Source organism: Cydia pomonella, chromosome 11 (assembly GCF_033807575.1).
Source record: "Cydia pomonella isolate Wapato2018A chromosome 11, ilCydPomo1, whole genome shotgun sequence".
Lineage (NCBI taxonomy): Eukaryota > Metazoa > Arthropoda > Insecta > Lepidoptera > Tortricidae > Cydia > Cydia pomonella.
The window spans coordinates 19,625,735-19,652,502 of NC_084713.1; the positions used below are offsets into that span (position 1 = coordinate 19,625,735).

General features: G+C 36.2%; 1 long non-coding RNA gene across 1 annotated transcript; it reads right to left on the reverse strand.

Annotated features, from left to right (window-relative positions):
* Window positions 1-401: 401 nt before the first annotated feature.
* Window positions 402-2,769, reverse strand: LOC133522556 (uncharacterized). Its single transcript, XR_009800080.1, has 2 exons — window positions 2,139-2,769; window positions 402-2,078 (listed from the first exon to the last, which is right to left on the reverse strand). It is a non-coding gene; the product is annotated as an uncharacterized LOC133522556 (long non-coding RNA).
* Window positions 2,770-26,768: the final 23,999 nt, after the last annotated feature.

Genomic DNA, 26,768 nt, shown 5'->3' on the forward strand with positions numbered 1-26,768 from the left:
GGGTTTTACTAAGCCGGCTTGCACCTATTTTTCTTGGGAACAAAATGAATAAAACTAAAACGACATATAGGTTTTCCCGAGGGTCTACAGTTTGGGGTTCTTCAAAAAAGGAGTGTACAAGTTTTTAAAGGGTCGGCAACGCGCATGTAACACGTCTGGAGTTGCAGGCGTCCATAGGCTGCGGTGACTGCTTACCATCAGGCGGGCCGTATGCTTGTTTGCCACCGTCGTGGTATAAAAAAAGGTAGGCAATAATCATATATAAATACGAGTATAATCAATAAAAATAAGGAGCGAAGAAGAGATTTCATACAAACTTTTAAATGCTCTTAATTCTTAGTAAAAATCATACGTAGGAGCTAGCTGTGGTTGATATACATACAACTGATTGTGTTAAAATGTTTTTATTTTTTAACAACAAAATTACACGGCATTACAGTATATACTAATGCATTGCGAAAATTAGGACAGACAGTATATAAATGCATACACATCAGGTACAGAATACAATCTGGGACTAGGTAGGTCAATATTATTTTAAGTTATATATCCGTACACAAATAGAAGGGTATTGATCATTAAATTGTGTTATACATGAAAAATAGAATAACAAAACACAGAAGAACCTTAATAACTAACTGAGGACGGACGGTCATCCATTGCCTCACAATGGTTTTTGCATTGCTCACAAATTTGCCTCCAACTACTGGCAAAAATATCGTTTTCAATAGCGTAGGATGTAATTCAAATTAGTAGTTTTCAATCTGGCTTCACAAAACAGGCATAGCCTGTGGCAGTCATGGGTTAAGAAAATCTTGTACAATTGTTGGTAAATAAACATGTTTTTTTAATAATGTGTGAATGAGGAAAATGAGAACTACGTTTGTATGAAAAGCCGAATTCGCGCTAGTCCTCCTTTTTCGTGTTAATAATAACTATTAAATGTAAATAAAAAAACCCTACGCTTTATGCCAACAAAATACATTTTATGCCAAAAATGCCTTAAGTACACCATTTTGGACAAGAGCTGATACTCTACAAGCTAAGGACCACCGCAAGAAAACTCTCTTTCAATTAAAAAAAACTGTATCGAAATTGGCCTATATACTCGTATAAACATTGACCTATAGAGGCTACGATGCTACAGACAGACAGAAAGGCATTGGCGTCAAAAATGATACGTAGTTTCAAAAGTTACAAAAACAATTGTAAATATTTCCGATGCCAATCTAATTGTATCTACTTATATAAATATAACTCCAAAACGAATACAAATGGTACGTTTTTCTGCTGCAGTTGCATTGCAGGTGTCATGTGCAATCGACATAATGATGTGACATCAAAGCATGATACGGGTGAGCGCGTCGTCCGGTGCGTTTTGCGACACGATTGGAACATAGAACAAAAAGTCGTAAACGGCGGCGCTTTTATTAAACATGAGACCTTTCATTATGATGCTAAGTTTGGAATAATTGAAATAAGTTCCAATGTTTTATTTCTAACAGAGGGGACGTTAAGGGAACTTATTTAGAACGACACCGAAAATAACCAAATTTAAGCATTTAATTTTTATTTTTCTATCATATTGTTCGAAAGCGCACATTCCTTTGCTTGTTAATTACTAATTTTTCTCTCCAAACCAATCACTTGTAAGTATAGTAGGTAAGCGTTGGTGGCCTAGCGGTAAGAACGTGCGACTTGCAATACGGAGGTCGCGGGTTTCAACCCCGGCTCGTACCAATGAGTTTTTCGGAACTTATGTACGAAATATCATTTGATATTTACCAGTCGCTTTTCGGTGAAGGAAAACATCGTGAGGAAACTGGACTAATCCCAATAAGGCCTAGTTTACCCTCTGGGTTGGAAGGTCAGATGGCAGTCGCTTTCGTAAAAACTAGTGCCTAGCCCAGTTCTCGGGATTAGTTGCCAAGCGGACCCTAGGCTCCCATGAGCCGTGGCAAAATGCCGGGACAACGCGAGGAAGAAGAAGAAATCAATCACTTGTAACGAACCATAGGAGTACATCCTTGCACAAGTCGCCTAAATAGAATGTAGAATACTACTTATTTATTACATACCTTAATAAAACAAACAATACTGGAAGAATAATTCCACACAGGTTGACCTTAGCTACACACATTTTTGACATTGACTGTTCGTTCAATATAAAGTCATAAATACATTAAAAGTAAAACACTTAGTAGAAGTAAAATGTATTAAAATACGTCTGGGAATGGCAATTAGATTTCTTGTAGATAATCGGATCCGTCTCCAGACAAATAAGATTATTACGGAATTTGAAAACATTCTTATAAGTATTTTATGCTGTGATCTTTTAATGTCCCGTAACAAGTTTATATCGTTACAGTTGTTAAATGGACATTTATTTGACAATAGATGTATTTCACTTTGGGAATAAATCAAATGACTAAAAAATAAGTCATTTGAATTTCAAAGTCACACTACTGTCTCCCAGCTGACGGGTTAGCGGGGCAGTTCATATGGCCGATGGCCAAGGGGAGAGGGAGGGATATACATATAAATAAATAAATAAAATAAATAAATATTATACGACATTATTACACAAATTGACTAAGTCCCACAGTAACACACACACACAACACACACCGCACCACACACCACACCACATGTAGTTAGAAATTTTGTTCCCTACCCCTTGGCGACGCCCATGCTGTATACATATTTAATTTATCAGCTGAAACGGATGTCATATACCGAAGAACAAAACTGAGACGTGGACTGTGAAAGTATTGCTAGTTTTAAAAATTGATCACTGTTAAGAACAAAAAGATATATTTACAACTTGAATCTGTATATGACCCATACAATAACCAATAATTTTGCATTAAATGCCAAAAGACATCAGCATATTTAAATCCACTCGTGGCTCAGATAAGCCGAATTATAAAACATATTCTGAAACGAAATGATTTAACAATAACTCGCTCGGAGAGCAAACAATGTAATCTCTTCCACGAAATGCAATTCGAGGATTAGGCTGATTCTGTTTTCATAATTTGATATCATTTTCATCTCGTTTTGATACGACCTTATTCGTTTATAGGGCACACTTAGATTTCATATGGCAAAAATGACCACCCTAGTCACCCCATGATATCATATTTTTGTATCTTTTTTTTACTTCTTTATTGTCACCGTTAAAGGGTGAAGTTATAAATTTAATTTATTTTAATTTAATTATTGAGAAGTTCTACAGCGTTTACAATGAATAATATACAAAAAACATGAGTACGTATAAGCATTACCAATAACGGAACTCCCTGGAATTTACACAAAATAAAATATCATCTGTGGGTAGACTTGTGACTTGTGCTGTACAAGAATTGTAAATATAAATTAAATTGTAGATCTTTAAGATACAAAGAAAAAGATAATAAAAAAAGAAAAATAGTAACTGAAACCTTGGAAATTTCTTAAAATGTGTAGATAAAGTTATAATTTTGCGACATGAAAATATTTTTAATTGTAGTAAATAAATAAATAAGTATAAATTATAGGATAATTTTATACTGATCGATCTAGTCCCACAGTAAGCCTTATAAGGCCTCTGTTATGAGTACTAGATGCCGATATACACCGTGTTTTTAGGGTTCCGTAGTTTTTAATTCCGTTAATTTCAAGGGTGCAAGGGTCCTGAGCTTAAATTAAGTAACTTTCTCAAAGACGATTTCGGAGATAATCAATAATTTATTTTTATCATATAAGGCTCTTACAAGCGTATACACTTACCTTAGGGCCTGTTTGCATATTGATTAGTGTTTAGTACGAGTGTGTATATTTGCTACTAAACGTAAGTACTATCTCGGACGATCGATGTTCGAAATGACATTGATATGTCACTGTTTTCAATTGTTTGGTTAAATTAAATGTTATGCCCGTGTTACCACAATGATATATGCAACATTTAATTAATTTTTATAAAAATTAAAAATATATAAAAATTGTTATTATTTATTTTTTGCAAATTTACTATGCCACTTAGTTTACTTAAACGTACTTATCCATATCCCGGAGTTAACGGAATTCAATAAAAACACGGTGTATAATACATGAATACTTATCTATATACAGAAACATCCATAACTCAGGAACAAGTATCTACACACAAATAAATGCTCGTACCAGGTTTTGAACCCGGGACGTATATGTCGGAAGTGGCCATCGCTCGAAACGATGTCGCCATACCTTTGGCCTTTGATCTATTAGATGGCGCCACTTTTTGATATTTAACAAATTGAACACATATCAGTGAAAGAAAGGATCAAAATCAAATGGCGTTCTAAAAGATTTAATCATGTGTCGAAAGATGGCAGTAAATTTACGTGGCTACGAAGTTTTCTTTGACAATCCACCTCTACTTCAAATTCTCTTCACGGTCAAGGTCGTTTCAAAATATGATGAAAACCATATCAACAGAATTGGCTTCTCTGTTAAACGTTCCCGACGTCGATATTTCATATTTTTAACGGCAGAAAGTAATCGGTTCTTAATAATCTGCGCTTAATTTTTATGAAAACGGTTTTTGGTTTAAAAAATTTAAATTATGGCTTGAGTTTTCTTCAATTAACGAACGGCACAGACATATATTTTTTTTGGTAAAAAAACACCCATATTTGTGTCCTCAAGATTTTGTTACCTTTTAGGCTTAGAGGCTTTTTCTGGTATTAATTATAAGTTATAAATTTGGTCTGGATTTCATCAACCATAAATGTAGTTTTTGGCAGTTGGTAGATCAAATTTATAAGAAATCCACATCAAATTCGTAATAAATAATTACAATTATAATATATGTACCGGTCTTAAATTAATCAAAAATAATTAACAACAGTTATTGTTTTTTTAAAGGCAGAAAATATTTTAATTGGCTAATTTTTAGTGACCCTGCCTATGAACTCGATGGTCCCGGGTTCCAACCCGGTAAGGGTATTTATTTGTGTGACGAGCATGGATATTTTTCTCGAGGCATAGGTGTTTTCTATGTATATAAGTATGTATTTTTCTATTTAAGTACCTACGTATATCGTCGCTTAATGCCCATAGTACAAGCTTTGCTTAGTTTGCCGCTAGGTCGATCTGTGTAGGATTCCACCAAATATATAAAAAAAAGTTAATTAGATCATCTATTTTGTTTTAATTAACATAACAATATTATATTCCTAAGAAGGTAAGATATTCATAAAAATTATCCCACTATTTTGAACAATAGACTTAATCTCCATCGAAATCATTCTGAAAAGCAATGAAGCCTAAATTGAACGTAATTTTCTGAAGCTGTATTACTGCCTACTTACTAGAACCGAAACATCTTTATTACTTGAGCTTATTCACATAAGTTCGCATAGTCGCCATCAGATAAATCGGAGCAGCCAAGGTGTTCACAAATATCTGAACATAGCCTCTATTATAAACTGGAATGCATATATTAAAGAAAAAGTAACGAAGCCCTCCAGTGTCGAAGGACGGAGACTTAAAAAACCCAAATAAAAATATTTGTTTAAATAATATGATTTGTTTCCATAGTTGCGTAAAGCCTTTATTATCAAGACGTTAAAGTCCATTTTCTTACATTGAGGCAATAAATTGTTATTGTAAGTTCCTTTAGTTCACATTTTAATGAACAATGAATTGCCCGCCGACAAACGTATCATGATAGCCTGGAATCCCATTGAATGTTTGTTACTGTGATTCTTATTGGAAATTGCTTGTAGGAATTGTTGAGGTTTTCGTGTGAATAGTAAGGGTTGCAAGCGAGCTATGGAGCGTAGCATACCTGGAGGAAAGACGACCACTTCTCCATACAAACGTAATCCCCATTTTCTTCTCTGGGTGGACATTAATAGTGCGATAGAGAGACAAATAGCATTTTATAGTTTTCATCTTGGCTAAGCCCCTAGCACAAAATAATCGACGCAGCTAGGAAAGCGGCCAAGCTATGGGATTGGGCTGGTCAAGATCGTCACTGAGTGGCAGCCCAGCTCAAAACGAGGATCTCGAGGCAGACTCCTTTTTAAAGGGAATGGCTAGATAAGGAACAGAACCATGAACATGACTGGAAAAAGTGGGGTCTTTGCCCAGCAGAGGCTTCGGACTCCAAATAATAAAAGAGAAGGTAATAATATTAAGTCCTTATACCCTGCAAGTGCTGCCTCTGCGTGCATCCCATGACACGGGCAAGGGCAGCATACCCCTTATATTTAATTAAAGTGTTAAAAGGGCAACATCATTGTTCCAAGTTGTTTGCAGAAATTGGTTGACGTTACTGGCGACCGAAGAGCTGGGGGCTTCCTCGCACAACGTATCAGCATTGCGATACACCGAGGAAATTCTGCCAGCATCCTTGGTTCAATGCCTTAAGGGCCTATTTTAAATTTAAGCTAGTTATTTATTTAGTTTAGTATTTGTACAGTTACTGTAATACCTATGTATATATCTATTATGTAAACACATTTATCTAAAAGATTTATCAAGAATACCGTTTTCTTGTAATTTAACAACTACTATTGTCCATAATAAAAGCACAGGTAATAGGAAGTGGAATGTTAAGTATCCATTTCTAGTTACGCAAATTCTTCGGCTCTTTGAATTATAGCAATACTAATTTAAATAATAAGTCTTCTGTTTTATTCAAAACTTCTAATTGGAAATGTTTCCTGTAAGATACCGCCCTAATAGAAACTTGTCGTTGTGTAACTTACCTACCTTGTTAGTGAGTTTTGTTTGATAAAGTTCCTAAATCCTTATTGCGATTGGCTTATTTTATTTTTGAATGCAATAAATCAGGAAATATTTGGTAATATCCATCATCATCATGAGCTAAAACTTTGTGTCTATTATTTTGTGATTTATTTAAATAAAGAATGTGAATCTGATTAGAAGTAAATACAATTGACTCTGGAAATGTTGTGAAATGGTTTGTGGGTAGATTTAGTCCATCGTTTGAACAATATTTAGGTAGTATTTTTTCTTACGTAAAATTTTGGGTCTATGACAAAACCAATGTGGCTTGAATTCTGGATGTTTTTTTATTTAGATCGTTGGGTTAAATAAGTAAATATTTTTTTTTTTACGTTTTATGGATGGTCATATAACAATGTTTTAATTAAATGCTTACTTGGATACTCCTTTCTTTATGTTAGTACTTCTGTACGAATTACATTATCAACTTCAATATGTGCACCATCACCTATTAATAACTTCGAGTATCCCAATTGGTATTCTCCAAAACCACCGGACGCATAAACTCCTCGTCTAACTGACGCTTAAATACAAATAACCCAATACAAGTAATTTATATACAAACCACGTACATTATTCCAATATGTAAAACGTTAAAAAACCGGCCCCTTGTCCTTTATATGCACGAAACACCTCATTAACTGTTTGTCGTACAATTTCCCTATCCACATTAACAGAAGTTTGTTCGTTAAAGCACCTATTGCTTTGTTCTTGTTTCTTTGAATGTGTTAATAATGATTCAATTTTTATTTTTGCGGAGCTTTTCAAATTAAAATTGTTATTGGGAAAATTCGTTTCGTTTAAAATGAATTTTTAAAATTGGAACTTGTCCATTAGGAACTTTTTATGCAATTTAACACAGATGTACTATTAAATTTTCTAGAAAAAATGTGTAAAAGTAAGGTAGCTGTGGAACTGAAACAGAAAACTTTATTTCGGCGCATTTAGGCGCCATTTTGTTTATTTGATGTTTAGATTATTTCACGAAGAGATTTCAGTACGCTTTAAATTGAGGTAGCCTGTGCTTTCTCTTTTTAATACTTCAAAAATATACTGCTCATTGTCTAATTTTATGTAACTTCCAAAATATTGTTCTTAAAATTAATCTAGAAATAGAAATTATGATGTAGCCATATCCTCCGAAGGGACCCATAATGGTCGTAGAGGGGATGGGATGAATCGAGCCAATATTTTTTAGAAAAGCTGTAAGTCGTTGCAGAATGTTCAAAGGGTTATCTAACCAGGGACCTGTTTCATGCTTTTACTAAAAGATACTTGCAAAGTCGTATCAGCCCATTAGATATATTACGGGCGACAGTTCATTCTACAGTTTAGCTGTATGAGGCAGGGAGTTTCTGGACAAATATTATGTTTCAGACTTTTATTAGAAAAAGAGACCAACTTCCAATCGCTCTAATTTCTTTGTATCACAATTTTCAGCAATGAAAACTAGTATCCTGGGCCTACCGCGAAACCACGTTCGACATGCTGCCTCCCTGTCATACTTACGTACTAATTTACAGGTGCTACAGTGAGGCAATACGTCCAACGTGGTTCGTAGTAGGCCCTCAGACATAGATATATCTTACTTGAATGTTCATATCAAATTCTATGATGTCATTTTAAATGATTGAGTAACTTCGATTGTATGGTGGCAGCTAGGTTTGCGTGACTTTTTAAGTACGATTCCCATCGAACGGGCGGAGTCGGGTCGCATCGGAGCGCATTACAAATTTGTACGGCTTGCCTGTCAGCTCCTCGCGGACGCGGACGGCTCCGGACGGACTTCATCGCATCTGCCATACATAATGTATAAATAAATATTATAGGACATTATTACACAAATTGACAGTCCCACAGTAAGCTCAATAAGGCTTGTGTTAAGGGTACTTAGACAACGATAAAAAAATGTATAAATATTTATAAATACTTAAATACATAGAAAACACCCACAAATAGGCACATTGAAAATGTGCTCCGAAGCGGCCCGACTTCGCTCGTTTGGTGAGAACGTACTATATAGCCGACATGCTCAGCTGAATAGTCAAATAAAGTATCAAAGCAATCAGTGTAAAGAGGAGCACAACCATGCAGCTATACAATGGGATAAAAAATACAAAGTGCGCCGCCGCAATGCACCTATATGGCGCATGTCGTCAGGTAAGTTATTCAAATGAAGTTCTACTCGCGTTACCGTGCTCGGCGGTGACATATTCGATAATTTATACTGCTAATGGAATCGTATTCTGTACATTCGTTCAAATGAACGCATGAATGATGGAACGGTTTTTGAGCTCAAATAGACGGACTCGACATGGATGCACAGATCGATGAGCGAATTTATACGATCGAATTTTGACGATCCTTTTGTGAAATTCTTATTATTAAATTTACCATATCTATAATAATTCAATGCTTTTTTTTTAGAACAATAATAACTGCATCAATAAATTGCTCTGATATTTAGATTAAGATGATATTTGTAAAATTTGACGATTTAAAAGTGCTTGTTGCTAGGCCTATTTGAATAAAGAATAATTTGACTTTGACTTTGACTTGACTTATATATATATATAAAAAAAAACAAATTGCCACCGGGGCGAACACAAAAAGTGGACTGGCTGTGGACGTGGTTTACACGTACGGCCCGATTCGAACTTTAAGATACGTCAAACATTTGCTAAAGATATGTCAAAAGTGACATTAATTCAAACAAACACGTCACTTTTGACACTGATTGTTTATTGTTTATTTATTAACTAACTTACACTAACAGATATACCAAGCATGTAAGTTACTATACACTGAACTTAGTTTAACAAGACAACACTATACAAAACAGATAAACTTTATAAATATAACAAATTATTGTATTACTACTATATACTATATAAATTACTAATGACACTAATATTAGGACGGTGTAGTCGAGGGTATGGAGATCGACTCCAAATACCGAGTTGCTGTGGCTAGGAGTCTCGGTTCCTTCTGTGAAAATATCTAATCGGGCCGTTAGTGATAGAAAAAGGGGAGACAGCCTTGTAATAAAACACAGGGCGGAGCAACAATTTACTAGTATTACAGAGGCCATAAAACTTGACTGTTATAAAGATTCTTAGAATTGCAATAGGCCTATTATTCTAGATTAAATTATGATTAATATTAATTCGACCTATTTATCACCAGGCAGCAAATCCAGTATAATAGAAATCATAATACTATAAAATAAATATATACTCATGTAGCTCCTACAAAACTCTGTTTATATTTAAAACGTGAATAGTAAAATGTACAGAATAGCAGACCACATGAATAAGACACAATGACATGGCAGTTCGAGGCTCGCTTCCAAGCCTGTGCATAAAGAAACAATCGGCGATCCCTCATGACATACGACTTGTATGGAACAAATAGTAACGTAATTATATGTAGGTGGCGTTTACTTCTAGATATACTGAATTCATCGCGATGTTTAGAGAGGGCGATATATAACTAAAAATAAATGAAAATATTGAGAAAAATATGTAAAAATACAATATAAAAATTACAATTTGCATTAGCCTTCTCTTACCACTAATGTGCTAGATATTTTTCAGTAACTTAAACTATAAAATAAGGGTGACAGCTGGTAACTACAGCTACCAACAGCAAGTGAATGGTTAAACTACGCTACAATTTCAAAGACAAGAAATCAATCAGAACTTCAAACATGATATGTGTTCGGCTTAACGTCTACTGTTTCACGATTCATCAACTTGGCTGCTCGGTGACAAGTAATTAGGCGACAAATTACGGAGATAAGAAACTTTCTTTCCTAAACGATGAATGGATTGGTATAATGTATGTAGATATTCCGCCTACGGATTATATTAATTTTCTTTCTAGATTAATTTAGGAGCAATCCACGAAATTGTAGATGTTCCGTACAAAAGCGAGTTTTCTGAAGATATTTGGAATAAAAGTGTCTTTTTTGTTAGTAAAATAATAATAAATGAATATTATAGGACATTATTATACAAATTGACTAAGTCCCACAGTAAGCTCAATAAGGCTTGTGTTGAGGGTACTTAGACAACGATATATATAATATATAAATATTTACAAATACTTAAATAAATAGAGAACGACCATGACCCAGGAACAAATATCTATGCTCATCGCACGAATAAATGCCCTTACCAGGATTTGAACCCGGGACCATCAGCTTCGTAGGCAGAGTAGTGACTCTGCCTATGAAGCTGATGGTCCCGTTTACTCGTATCTTTGAATTTCTTTGCGGATATATACAGGTTTTGGTCACGATGTTTTCCTTAAGAAAAATAATAGTTAAGTTAAATTAAATATTATAGGACATTATTACACAAATTGATTAAGTCCCACAGTAAACTCAATAAGGCTTGTGTTGAGGGTACTTAGACAACGATATATATAATATATAAATATTTATAAACTCGACGACCGGTTTGGCCTAGTGGGTAGTGACTCTGCCTACGAAGCTGATGGTCCCGGGTTCAAATCCTGGTAAGGGCATTTATTCGTGTGATGAGCATGGATATTTGTTCCTGAGTCATGGGTGTTTTTTATGTATTTAAGTATTTATAAATATTTATATATTATATGTATCTAGTCATATTCTTGTACCTACACAGTTAACACAATAAATATTTCTGATTTCTGATTACCATCAGGCTGGCCGTATAACAGTTTGCTACCGACGTAGTATAAAAAAAAAAAATTACAAGGGCAGACTCTGTTAAAGTTGTCTCGATAGAAAAAAAAACGATAACATCTCCATTTATTTTCAGTTGTACATATTGTTACCCTGCAAGAGTGGCAAATAACTAAAAATATCTTAAAGAAAATAATTAAGAAAGATGCTATGAGGCTAGCGTCCTAGGGTGATTTTAAACAGAAAGAAATCTGCTCATTTCCGTCCACATTGTCGTGGAGTTGTCTTATTATTTTAAATGGTTATACTCGTAGTTACACAAAAAATGTTACGCAACTAACATACACATACTCATATAAATTACTAATTTAACTTTGACACCAAATGTACATTAGTATTAATCGATTACATACATTATCCGTCTATCCCCTAAAAGGAAGACAAATTAAAGTTTACATTTTGTATTCCCAAAACGGTTATCTATTCCAAGATCGAACTAAGCCGTTTATGAATTTGACAGCCGTCTGTCTTTGCTTTTTACTATATTAATACTGGATATTATGACAGCTCGTTTTTTGGCAGTTGCTCAGAATCGGTCAAGTTTTTATGCGCGCAAGATTATAAGGTTGACAAGTTGGTTTTTTAAACATTTAGTAGATTCTAATGCACCGTTAAACGGTATTTTTGTGATGAATGAGATAAAATCTAATGTATTTCACTTAAATTTTAAAATATTGACTACTTTCGTGAATAATGTTGTTATACGGGATATTATATTATGACAGTTCTTTTTTTTGGCAGTTTCATATTTTATTTATGCGCGCAAGATCATTTTAAAAGAATGTTTTAAATGGTTTACAGGTTTGTTTATCAAGTTGTTAGCTTTAATGTTTTGATATTATTACTAATTATTTAATTTTACTACTTTATGCATAATCGAATTAAGAATCATGTCGCAATTTAGAAAATACAAAGAGAAAAGTACTTATATGAATATTAGAATGATAAGGTTAACTTTTTTACTCAAACGCATGTCCGGTTATCTCTAAAATCTTAATATTAATGCTTCCAAATTCTACGTTTATTGATAGCAATTGGTTATTAACAACGCAACTTTCTAAACTAAATGCATGTTGCGTGTTCAATTCGAGACAAATGACTATCCCGACCTTAGGAGCCGCACAATAATATATTCAGACTCGGTAATGATCTTCCGAGGGATAAAGGAAACGTCTTAGGTGCGACAAAACTTCGCTTATCGGGCCGAGGTGGCGTTGTTTCCCTTCTCTAATTGGCTAATTGGCATATGGTAGATCAGGAGACTCGATCGCTTCCTAGTCGATAATCGTTGCCTTGATGAAATGTTACGATCGATATCTACGATACATTGAAGCCGTGTGCTCGTAATTGTAATAAAGTGCGCTCATTTGATGCTCGTTTGTAATCTTTAAAAGGGTGCAAGAGATGATAACGCGTGCAAAAACGCCGATGTGTGTGGTCTTCGGCGATTTGAACTGTGATAGCTACGTGCTTTAGTGTAGGTTGAAACGGAGTTAACTCGTTAACTTATGTTTAATTGAAGGTGCACTAACGGTAAAGGAAAACCTTTACAACTATTTTGCATTTTTGACGAGTTATAGTTCTAGACAATGAAAAGTAATTTTTTTCGAATCTGGAGCAGCGCAACTGGGAAAGTACACATCTAGTCTTCTATTAGTATTATTTCTAGTTTTATTGGCCTTTAAGAGAATACTGAGTTTCAAATATTTTAGGTGAATATATTCGTCTCGCTAACGGAAGCGGCTTCTAAAACTAGTTCGATAAGGACAACGCTAGGTTAGGCGAAAAAATTTCGTACTCGACTATTTCCTCCTCCAAACCTTAACTAAATGTAACGAAATGTTGAGATCTAAATTGTAATAAAATTATCTGTGTCGGACTGTTTTGCTTTTAAGGCTGATTGATGTCAGTATTGAATACCATGCTTCTCTTTGCGGCCAAGTAAATTAGGCCCTTTATGCGAATATTTGAAGTGCACTAGCGCCTTAACAAACAAAAATATCGAAAAAAGCAAAACAGTTCAACACTGATATTAATAATAATTATCTGTGTTGAAAAAATCATTGCTCTATCTTCAAAAACCACGGAGGAAACAGTCGAATAAGTTTGTATGGAGAAATGACCAATCCTGTTGCGGCATATACGCAAATGACTAGTATTAGGTAAGTCCAATGCTAGAGCAGCATCCGCGTTCCTAATTGGAAGGAGAAAGAGAGAAGCCCGGTAACGAAGGTGTTCCCACCTTCATCAGCGCGCTGGTGTCCCACATTTCTCAGTTCTCGCTTGGTGTGAAAGGTTAAACCATATTTAATCGTGTGCAACTATTCCCTCACCAAGGGTCTTCTTCCAGTGGTCTCGGTCTTCGGCCTCTCTTTCCAGACAACTTACTTTGTATCTACAGTGTTACGTTTATAATGGTAATTAAGTTTGTCAGAATTCCCGCAAAATGCTTTGTGTTGGCGAAAAGGCATTTGCATTTTTCCCTTAACTTGTCAACATTTCCAAACCTCGTACTTATATAGGGCAGTGGTAGCGCATTTGTGACACCTCTTGCTTGGCAAAGTTGAAAAGCAGCCTAATTCACATTTTTTTTAGCGCCGTTGTTAGTTTAAATAATCGGACAGACAGACGAATCGATAAGGGTTCCGTTTTTTGCCATTTGGCTACGGAACCCTAAAAAAAAGACCACCAGTCCTGTGCCCACTCACTATCACGCAAACCGTACGCCTGTTAGCCAACGTGGCTTAAGACCAACGCTTTACAGGAAATTTACGTCGTAATTTTTGACTCGCAGATCTCAACTCCGAGTCACGTAGCCCCCTAACGGCGAATACATTTTTAAAACATCGCACATAAAAGGGAATACACAAGTATTATTCGAAAGTGCGGAAATGCGTCTCATATATCAAGTGGGCGAAATAGAAAAACAGAAACAAGATAAAATGCGAGTACATTGCTGTGAAATGTTACTATTCCGAAATAGACAAATTACCCTTTGACATTGCCTGCTTTTATATGCATGTGTAGTGACGTGCCGTGGGAACATCCCCCGAGGAATATCCCATGAGTATTTTGGAATATAACCAGCATGTACGTAAGTACATACAAAACATTTTGAGTTATAAATGAGTTCTTGAAATTGTATAAATGCGATAAATGTTTAGAGCAAATATGATACATGTTTGGTTAACTATGGTTAATTAGTTAATTAATTTAATTATCATGCTCCTCTTCCCCAATAGCCGTTTATATGAATGATGATGTATTATTTAACGGATGGTTCAACTCGCCAGAACTGGTATATTTGGTAAAATAAATATAACATACACAGGTTTCTGTTTCATTGAAAAACTTTTGAATAATAATTGAAGAACTTACATGGTCTGCGTGATGACCCAAAATGAGTCTTAGCCTCTTGTGTTGAATAGCACGCCAGTTTGACGACACACGACAGCTTTCGTCGAAGTCAAGCTTACGGAGTTCTGCCTCCACTCTATCCGCCCAATGATAGTAGCGAGATCTCTGGAGAATATTACCTGGTATGTTCCTGGGAACTTCCCGCTTGGGGAATATTTACAGGAAAGGCACTTCACTATGCATGAAGGGTTTTTCGCCCCTTATTCAAGTTGCAGTCACGGACGACTCGGACGGACGGACGATTAGGTGTATAAGCTCGTATTTTTGCTTTGTTTAAAGTATGTGTTCCAGGAAATGTGAAGAGGACAGTGGAATTCATTTGGGTATGCTTAGTTCCATTTCTAGGACATGTTTATTTCAGAAATCCTCTTTTTGGAAATACTTTTGTTACGTTATTCTTTCTTAATAGTTAACTATAAACCTATCTTTATTATCATGTGCAATATATATTTGACATTTCATATATAAATAAAATGTTTATATGCGTCAGAAATTTTGTGATATTGCTAGCGGCCATGATTAGTTACTTCAAGAAAACAAATCCAACTAATTACGTTTAGCATATTTAATTACCCATAGTTTATGTTATCGTGGCGTTAACTCAAAAACGGCTTAAGTGACTGATCCTGATTAAAATTGATGTAGGTAGGTATGTGTAGGTAAATGAATGTAGATATTTCAAAAGTTCTTACTTTAATTTTAAAAATTACCTATTTACGAAAACTTGGTCAAAAGTGGTATTTCTTAATTAACGGTTACTGAGTTGAGCCGCTGACGCACAGACCGATCAACACAGACAGTGCAAAGGTTTCTTTGATGATTACGGAACCCTAGAAATGAGTTCCGACACACCTTTAATGTATGTTTAGTACTTTAACTCGCTCCTCCAACGCCCTTAAAAGGTTTACTTTTAAACTTGGAACACGAGTAGCGGCAGAATTAATCCAATCGTGCCAAATCAACCGCTAACTTTGAAACCGGTCCTTATCCTATGTATAAATCGCAAAATACAACCATATTTTCTAATAGATAAGGTCCTTATTTCGAAGTTATAAGAAGGGGGTGTAAGGATGACGTAGCATGCTATGTCGTTGATGGTAAGGTAAGTTGACAAATGCAAGCTCCTTTCCACGATATGGAGATACCGAGGAATATAATCCAGGAACAAGTATAGAGTTTATTTAGGTATATCGAAGATATGCGATAGATATAAGGAAATTAAGTAGTATATTGGGGAGTACTGCTGCTTTGGGCAGGATCATCCTAGATGCCAACTTGGGCCCTTCGACTCAGTCCAAAGGCGTGCTGTACGAATCGTCGACGATCCCAAACTCACAAGCGATAGCGACTATTGATGGTGACTGCTTACCATCACGCGGGTCGTATGCTTGTTTGCCACCGTCGTGGTATAAAAAAAACATACTAATAAAGTTTATCATGGTGAACCTAGCGAAAAATTTAACGATGTACCTTTTATTGATATGGGCTCTAGAATTGAAGTCACGCACACAACAACAAAATCATGTAATAACAGCGAGATTTTGAAATTGTATTCTTTTTTCGTAGTGATAGCAAGTTGGACCACCAAATGCAAGATGGAGCAAAAAGTTTTTCAAGGTTTTTTTATTCCTTTTAGCTTAATATCGTGCGCTTAAGTCACATTCACTCGGTAATCTGAATAGATGTGTGTGTAATCATTTACATCAACTCTCCTAGCGATACCTGTACCTATGCAATTAAATCAGTTTGGTAATATATTATGCATCACTCAGTTGCATTGGTATACGATAGAACATTGCGCCAAAAGTATGTGCCATTCTTCAATCGTTTTACAAAATAGAGATTTGGTCCGATTCGAAATTTAAGATACGTCAAACATTCTTCAAACAAAAATGTCACTTTTGACACTGGCATATCTAATTCATATCGTATCTTTAGGAAATTTTTGAAGTAGCTTAAAGTTCGAATCGGGTAGATATTATATCTGCGTTCAAATAACTAACTGTAGGTTCTTGTAAACTTCATTCGTACCTAGGTACGAGTACTAATTATTCGGTACTTATTATAAGTTTTTGGCAAAAATTTCATTTTTGGTACAAGCTTTTATCACTGACTGTACTTTTCATTTCACAGTTAAATAATTCTCACCGAGACAGTTCTATAAACTCCAATCATAATTACGTTGCGTTGTTTTATCACAGAGTTCCTATGGCTACCTCCTGTCTCCATCATCAGATTAGCTCTATGTCATTATAATATTGCATTGTCATCCGATTTATACATGCATGCAAAATTTCAGATCAATCGGAAATCGGGAAGTGGATCAAATTTAACTTGCAAGATTTGATTATAGACTGACAGACAGACAACGGGATATTTGAAACTAAATAAAAGCTTGTAAAAAGTGTAAAATATTTGAAGAAACTGTCTACTACAACAAACATTGTTTATTTCACAGAAAAACTATTTACGCTTATTAGAATCTCGAACACTGGTCGTAAAGGTAAATATGAATGGACTGTAAAATAAAGACGGCTATAAACGTCGAGTTTGTAAATCACGGGTAGTGTTGAGTGCTGTGTCACGGGTAGCGACGTGGACTCGTGTCAACATGTTAACTGGTAAGGTAAGGATGTACTAACAATAACGAACAATAGTTAAAATGGTCGAGTAGTGCTGGATCGAATACCGGTATTTTTAGAATACAAATTAACCGGTTCTATTTTTGTAGGTTGACAATGTATATTTTTGTATTTTTCATTTATAAATCTCGCCTCGCGTTCCATACGGTCGGATGTAGAAAAACTCTTCAGGAGAGCCCAAACAAAATTGACACGTTTGTCAAGCCAATAATGTCGTGAACTATGTGAGCTATTTGGACTTTTTTTTTAATTAAGCAAGATCTTAATAAAAAAAAATAGTACCTTTTATTCTGGATAAGTGGAAACGTTTCAGTTTTTTAATACTATCTAAAAAAGACTGTACTTATACAACATTTATGTAATACGACTTTTTGATTTCTTAATCATTAAGTCTTATTTTTACAAACTTACACTCTACTACTTAAATATTTTAGGCATAAGGTCTTAAGTTAAAATCCAATACGCAGTTCTGGTACCAAAATTATAGATAAAAATTCGTATCTGATTCACACCTCAAAACATATCTGCAATTCAGATGCAAAAGTTATCAAGTCACTTACCGCTATCAATAAAAAGGATTTGACAGGCAAAACTATGAAAAAAGGCGGATGTCAAATTATGGCCTTATGCCTGATGGAATAAATAATTTTCGTCAAATCCGTCCTTATGTACTGTCTGTATCCAGGAAACTAAAAATGATAAAAATACCAGTGTCAGCTTATTAGAAAGAGAATGTGTTGAATATGATGACCGGTTTCACCTAGGGGGTAGTGACCCTGCCCATGAAGCAGAATACATATAAAACACCCATGACTCAGTAACAAATATCCGTGTTCATCACACGAATAAATGCCCTTACCAGGATTTGAACCCGGGCCCATCAGCTTCATAGGCAGGGTCACTTCACTACCCACTAGGCCAGACAGGTCGTCAAATTACATACATATTATGCGGATATAGTTAATAAATATATATTTCACCGCACAAGTTTGTAAAGGCTCTCTTTACGAGTACACTTCAAACGCTGTTGAGAAAATTGCATTTTATCCACAAGTTTTGAGTTGTTTCCTCATGTTGACTGCTAGAATTTACCTTTAAATGATGATTTTGAATTGTAAATATTGAATAACATTCATTTAAATTTAATTCGTTATGTTTTACAGTTAGTATTTTCCTTGCGTTGGCGTGATGAAAATTGTTGTGTTTCACTCGGTAGCAAAATTTGTTTAAACCTCGTGCTCTGAATTTTAGAATATTTCGCTTGCTCGGGTATCAACATTAGCAAAAGGAATTAAACAAAAACTTTGCCTCATTATAAAACAAATAAGTATTAAATGTAAGTGCAAAATAGTCCGATGACGACTTGCTTTCAAGCAAGTTTCGCGCCCTTACGAATGATAAATAATGCATGCTGTCTAACTAGTCAACTCGTTAAAAGAAAATAAACGGCTGTCAATGAAAAAATAAGAGTACACATTTAGGCACGCGGACTCGAACTAATGCATATTTTGATTGATCTTGAATCGGCTGTCTAGTCATATAATATTAGAATAATAATTAGTCGACTCGTCGGCAACTCGACAAAAACTATCCCATCTCTATTCTAAATAATTAGACAACACAAAAACTTATTTAGTATTCATGTATTCGGGACACGAATGACATAGCGACGCCACAGCGTAGACTTTAAAAAGTAAAATAAAAAGCAATACGAACTCCCCATAATAGTGGACCTACATATCTTGAATATAAATTAGCAATGGACAAAAAACCAACGTATTCACACCTAAATAATGAAGCTCGATAGACAAGCGTGGATAATATTAAATTTATCACCTTGCGGTGATTGTTTTCTACGGATTTATTATGGTTTGGATTAGATGGATTGGTATACAAGGTACAAACGACGGTGGTAAGCAAAGCTGACAGATTTGTAGAGGTAGGGCTGGGTAGGGCACAGAAGAATATCATCAAGAAGAAATGTCAATTCAATGTCAAAATATCAGTTCAGAGCAGCCTTAAGAACAAACATAGCGACGCCACAGCGTAGACTTTAAAAAGTAAAATAAAAAGCAATACGAACTCCCCATAATAGTGGACCTACATATCTTGAATATAAATTAGCAATGGACAAAAACCAACGTATTCACGCCTAAATAATGAAGCTCGATAGACAAGCGTGGATAATATTAAATTTATCACCTTGCGTGATTGTTTTCTACGGATTTATTATGGTTTGGATTAGATGGATTGGTATACAAGGTACAAACGACGGTGGTAAGCAAAGCTGACAGATTTGTAGAGGTAGGGCTGGGTAGGGCACAGAAGAATATCATCAAGAAGAAATGTCAATTCAATGTCAGAATATCAGTTCAGAGCAGCCTTAAGAACAATTTTGGAAGAACACAGGGGCCTGTTTGCAGGTGGGGGAGTTATCTCTGCAGCTTACGACTACATGACGAGTGTTCACCCGTGAGTGGCCGATTTTTTTAGGGATCCCTCGATTCGGTCTTATTCGGTGATATTAAAAGGGCAGATTATACACATGTATCTCATCTCTGGTCATATGATGTGGAGATGCGAATGATCCTTCTGAGCAGGTGTCGGAGTGTAGGATACGACTGGTTTCTGAGATCAAAATGTCCATTGAGCAGGTCTCCGAATGAGGTAGACGTAACCTCGTCCAGTTCAACCCCTGTAAGACATATGCCTGCTCGTTTTCCGCTAAGAAAACCCCATTTGTCACGGAGACAAAGTTTTAGGGCATTCCCCTTACCATCGCTAAAAGTATCGAGATACTTGACGTTAACATTACGAAATCCAGTTTCGAAGTAATCTGGAACATAAAGCTAAACTGGCCTCCAAGAAGCTTGGGGTGCTTAACAGAGCCAAACAATGACACCAGGTCACAGAAGCGATACAAATAAAGCGCTGGTTCGACTTAATGAATAGAATATAATAGAATAGAATACATTTTAATTGTATTGATTGTACATGTGGAGTACTGTTCTCATCTCTGGTCTGGCGATCCACAATACCAGCCCTTCCTCTTGACTCCATCCTACGGCGGGCAGTTCGTAATGTTGGCGATCCCAGGTAAGATGGGCGGGCGTGCACTCGGACGAGTACAGGTTGGAGTGCGGGGTGAGGCAGGGTGGACTCATCTCACCGCGCTTATTCAATCTGTACATGGATGAGCTGATTGCTGGACTCAGCAGCACGAATATCGGATGTTCGGTAGGTGGCACCACGATGAACAACATTACCTACGCTGATGATATGGCGCTGCTGTGTCCATCAATCAGTGCGCTAGTGAAACTTTTAAAGGTGTGTGAAGATTATGCGGTCGCTCATGGTCTGAGGTACACCACAAGTAAGAGCGAGCTGTTAGTTTTTAAAGCAGATAACAAGGCTTCTGACGAACTACCACCTGCCAGTTTGTGTGGTATCGCTCTTAAAAGGGTGATGCACTTTAAGTATCTCGGACACTGGGTGACCGATAATCTCCAGGACGACGTCGATATAGAGAGGGAGCGCATGGCATTGGCGGTGAGTTGTAATATGTTTTCTCGCAAGTTTGCGCGGTGTAATGGGCCTTTTACACATGCAGCCTGTAAACCAACTATACTAAAAGGGCCCTCAATGCCGTCCAGTACAACAATGGGTTCAGGATGCTGTTGGGACTGCCTTGTTTTTGCAGCGCGTCAGGTATATTTGCGGAGGCGCCCACTGACTGCTTTGGTGCAATAATACGCAAAAGAGCTGCCTCCCTGATGCGTCGCGTGCGTGACAGTTCCAACAGCCTCTTGCGCCTAGTGTTAGAGTCGCCTGCTTGCGCCTTCTGGAAACACTGGGAGGATGTACATATGAGGTCCAGAGGCGTAGTTTATAATTTATTATAGGTTTAACTAACATAGGATTAAGGGAATGTACACTAACACTATGGTCTATGGACATGGTCCGAAATAAAATGAATTGAATTGAATTGAATTATGTCCATGGGCGACGATGACCTCTTTCCGTCAGGCGGCACGTCTGCTCGCTTACTATCACATAAAAAATTGTTTAACTGGAACATGAAAATTAGCAGTCAGTAGAATTTTGGTACATCATTGCCTTTAAACTTAATTCGACTCCCATTCGGATTTCTTATCAAGCCCGGTCATTAATACGGTATTCCATCACCGGTACACGACACGCAAAATCTCAAAAGGATAATTAATTTAAATAAACGAAAAAAAGAGGCCATAAATTAAGTAAAGCGGAAAGGGTCCGACGCATATCGAGACCTTTTAAGAAACCTGTACACTCGGATGCCATTCCGAGGGCCATAGTTAAAATGCTCGAAGAATAGCTATTCATTAGTGGGTGCGAGAATGAGAATTCTTGGGGCACTCTGAATACTCCATTGGCTGAAAGGCTTGTATTGTCTTTGGAAAAATGCCTTAGTCGGGTGCTAAATTATGTCCGGTGCTTGTCGCTGACGCCGCCGAGACACCATCCTAGTTCATTATCTGTGGCTTTATAGATTCGCACCGCGAATAGCTTCTGTATTGTTGGTGGTATTTCCGTTCTTAATTTATTCAATGGGAGGATAGTTTATTTCGATTTATAGCGGCACTTTGTTTTTGTTTTGTTTGGGATAATTTGCTGAGTTTTCTATAGGTTTATCGGAATGTATTGAGTGTTAAATTTACGATTAATTTCGTTTTACGAAAGCTGGCACGAATGAAATGAACGAAACTTTCATTGAATGAGTGACACATGTATCGGTATATAGTCAGAGATATTCTCATTCACTCATTCGTTCCATTCGTGCCAGCTCTTGTGAATTGAGTTATAACTCTTATGTGAAGCATGTCTTTGCTTCTTACCTAGAAATCTATGTGAATAGGTACTACACGTGTCTTGTTAAGCGCTAAAATGTATTATTTTAACTACAATTGTAGCATAATTGTGGCAAAAATTCCTACTAATTAATCCATTCTAATACAAAGTAAATTGTCTTGATCAATATATTTTTGTTTCACACGATGCGATAGGGTATGTTTTACAAATATGATCAAATCAAGTATCATTATCCCTAAAGACAACAGTTTGCACAAATCGCGATCTGTCGAAAAACTTGTATATTTTCTAGCCGTAGTAGAAAGAAAAACACAAAAAATAAATTTTTGTTTAGATTAAAATCGTTAAAACTTTTAATTGTACCCACAACCAAAATGGTCGAATTAAAGGACACGCGAGCATTAAGAGCGTGTAAAATTATTCAGTATCCTGTCGGGACGCACAAAGTTTGCGCTTTGCATACTTAAACAAACTTTATCTCGAGATCGGAGATCCGATGATATTGCGGGAAAAAGGGAGCGAGAAGCGAGAATGATCAGGATTCTTCGTCACACGCATTAGGACAAAATTAAGTGCAGTTATATGTTCCTCCGCCGCATTAAAATGCCCTTTCGGCTACTTAACGCACCGGCGGTTCGGTGACAAAATGTGTATCTTGAGATATTTTATTTACGTACTAATCGATGAGTTTTGGTGCGAACTGTTTGGAGCTAACATTCATCATCATTTTTGAATAAAAAAAAGCTAAAATATGACAGTCTTGTAGCTATGAAATAGACTGTAACTCTCAGAAAAAAATATTAATTTAATACCCCCTGGAATCCTATTACAGGGACATGTAAATCCCCTCTAATTGTCATTGGGTATATCAAAATGTCTGCACAATAGGTGCTTTTAAATAAATTATACACGGAGTTGTTGGCCGGGCGTTAGCCCGTATCAGCTTGGGAAAAAATCTTCCATATATCTGTATGTTCAAGTCTAAAGGTCGCATTTTTCAACAGATTTTCGTGAAATTTGTTGAGCACGTTCAACAACTAAACGGAACTTTTTTGTCGATTATTTTTATTTAATTTTCAAAATGGCGGCCATGGTGGTCGCGATGGCTACAGCTCACAGAGTCACTGATTAACTATCATTATCTTAGCCTCTGCCTAAGCGGGGGCCTAGCCCTGTATAAGGTAAAAAGCTGTGCAGGTTAATAAAAAAAAAAAATCGCCGCGTTTTTGCTAAAATACTTACAGTTCTTAAGATACCCAGTTTTCTCCCAGGACGGTAGCGCAGAAAGTTGTATAAATTGGCGTGTTTGCACATTGACCTTGCTTTGTGAGAATTAAAGTTATGGTCCTGATATAGATTTATGTTAGTAAGCCTGCGTGTGTCGGCGCCAGGTGGCGGTAATCGATGTTAAATGCATTCGCGGTGTGACAATTTATGATGAGGCGATTGCATTAAATTCTTTTGTGTTAAAATCGTTGGATTTATTAAAATAAATAAACGCGAAAATGCCATTCAATGCGAAATTAAAGTGTCTAAAAGTTTAACTTATGGGCAAACAGATAAATACATACAGTTGGCGCAGAAGAAGTTGAACAATATAATCAAATGGTGGACGGAATGTACGTCATAATCAGGGCAGTAATGCGATGACGAACGTCACTCATTTAATCAAGGAAATTTAGATACAGTAATTAAGTTTCAGAAGACATTCGAACGTTACCTTAAGTGTACAACAATCTATTAAGGCTCTTTAGAATGCCTCCTCTTAATTTAATGTTACCTGCTTAGAGCGGTAAAGGTACGGTAAAGGGTTTGTGATTTTTCTAAACGAAAATCTTGTTGTTGTCGTCCTATGGTACCCCATTGATTCAGAGGGCCTTCGTGAGACGTCACCATCCGCTCCTGTCCTGTGCCTCGCGCTTCGCGTCCTTATGAAAGGAAACGAAAATCTTACCTTCCCAAAAATGTTTTGAATATGTTCATATCATTGCATTGAATAAGGAAAAAGTGTCATAAACTTTTGAATTACAACGCTAACTTATTTTATTGAAATCCAATCAACGGCACTAAGAAGCCATGCGCATCGGTTCATACTTCCTTTCCGCGACTTTCGACACATAACTTGAGAAATTACAAAACAATTTATCCCAGACACGGTGGTGAGTCAACTGATCTCCTCACTGACAGAACGGCGCAAGTGCCAGTATATTCAGTTACACTTAAGGTATTTTTAGTTTGTAGTGTTTAAAGTCGTTTCCGTAGCGAGTTGATTCGTTACGAGCATTGTGATCAATTAAAATGGTGGACGAGACGGCATCCGAGGGTATGACGTCGTGCGATCCACTGGGTTACGCTCTTGGGAAAGAAAAAAGCGGTAAGTTGTTACTTGGTACGGGGAGTAAGGAATTCTGTACATAGTGTGAGGTGTTGGAAGGGTTCAACATCAACTTTAAACTTCGAATTGTTTAGTACCAGTACACAATATATATACAGAATAAAAATTAATTTAGATAAAAGCTCCCTGACTGTGAGGTACCTATGGAATATTAATCACAGTAATGGATTTTAATCGGTTTTTTTTATATACCTTCGAAGAAATAGACAGTTTTATTGAAAAACATAGTGTGTGTAATTGACTCTTTAAGTGTGGGGACACTAACATAACTGGAACAATGTTCTTATTTCTCACTAAACACTATATGTAGTCCAAAAGCTCTTAACTGTGGTTTAAACCTTCTCAAATATTTCAAGTTCAGCGGCTTTAGCACTGTCACGTTCTAACAAGTATGTAAGTGCGAAAGTGACAGACATACGGACAAGTGATAAAAATGCAACCGTGCTGCCATCGCAGGAATAACTGTTATTTGAATATGACATTTAAAAAGCAAAATCTATAGGTACACCTTTTAAACTAAGTACCCCGCCGCGTCTGTCTGTATGTTCGCGATAAACTCAAAAACTTCTAAACAGATTTCACACATAAATAAAGTGATTCTTGAGGAAGGTTTAGGTGTATATTTTTTTTAGGTTTTGTGTAACCCATTCAAAGCCGGGGCGGGCAGCTAGTATTTTCTAAATGGAAGAAAAAACCTGGATATCACCGTACTTACTTAAGTATACTACACATTAATTAATTATGTATTGAACTTGTGGATCATAATGGTTTTACTATACCAAAATTTTATCCACGGAACTCTAAAATCATCCTCCAAAACTACTGGGCTTGACTCGTAGAGCACCGAACTATTAAAAATGTCGATGGCTCGCTTCCGGCCGCTTTTTTATCTCTGGACGTATTAAGGGCTCATGACGGGATAAAATTAAACGGTCGATGGCGTTGATAATGATTTTTAAGACACTTAAAATAGTTTACGTTTGAACTGACTTTCGTGTACGTGTATATCAACGTCACTTCTAAAAAAAACCTTCTTTTTTAACTTATAAGCTTCTGATTATTTCCCTGATAACTATCCTGTGTCATACCACAGGACTTAAACAATCCTCGTAATTTCATTTGAATCGATTCAGAGGAAACAAAACATATAAGGGTTCCGTTTTTTGCCATTTGGCTACGGAACCCTAAAAACCAAGGTAAATTTTGCATTTATAATGTTAGAAGGGATTTATTAATACCAACTTCATCATGATTGTCAACTTCAGTTTTCGTTATTATATCGTGTCGTCTCGGTAAAAATTATGTAGTTACGTCTGTTTGTAAAAATTAAGTAACGTCAGCAAAAATGGAAGAATTCGCTTGAAGCTAAGCTAGTTGTAGGTACTGAACTTTTTCTGCTCTATTCGGCACAATCGAGGTTCGAACGCACGATTTTTGACCACCACACTGATTTTGGCCGCATGATCCATTAATTCTATTATTCACTGAAACATAATGTTATATGAACATTCAATCGAAATTGCGTTTATATATAATTTATATAGTTCATTCAGGTCAACATTAAAAATACCAATACAGACATGTTATGGATGGTTATCTTATCTTATAATTTTCGGGGGCCCTTGCACATACACTTCAACCCATAGGAATCTTTTGTGCAGTTGCCCCCTTAGAAAAGATCCGTCAGCTACTCAAGATGGTTTTATCCACATGATAAATGAAATGTTACTTTTGGGAACGGATGAGCATTACATACATACATACCATTCAAAATCACCTACATTTTGCTTTGCCATAGTCAGGTAGCAATAGTCCTCATTAACTGCTTTCACGCTACCTGCTGGTAGTCGCTTGCGCATCAGCATGTTTACTCAAGTAAATTAAAGTGTACAAGGTAACGCTGACAGCGCAAGCCCGGGACTCCGCAATTCTGCACATTAAATCACCTAGCTTACTGCTT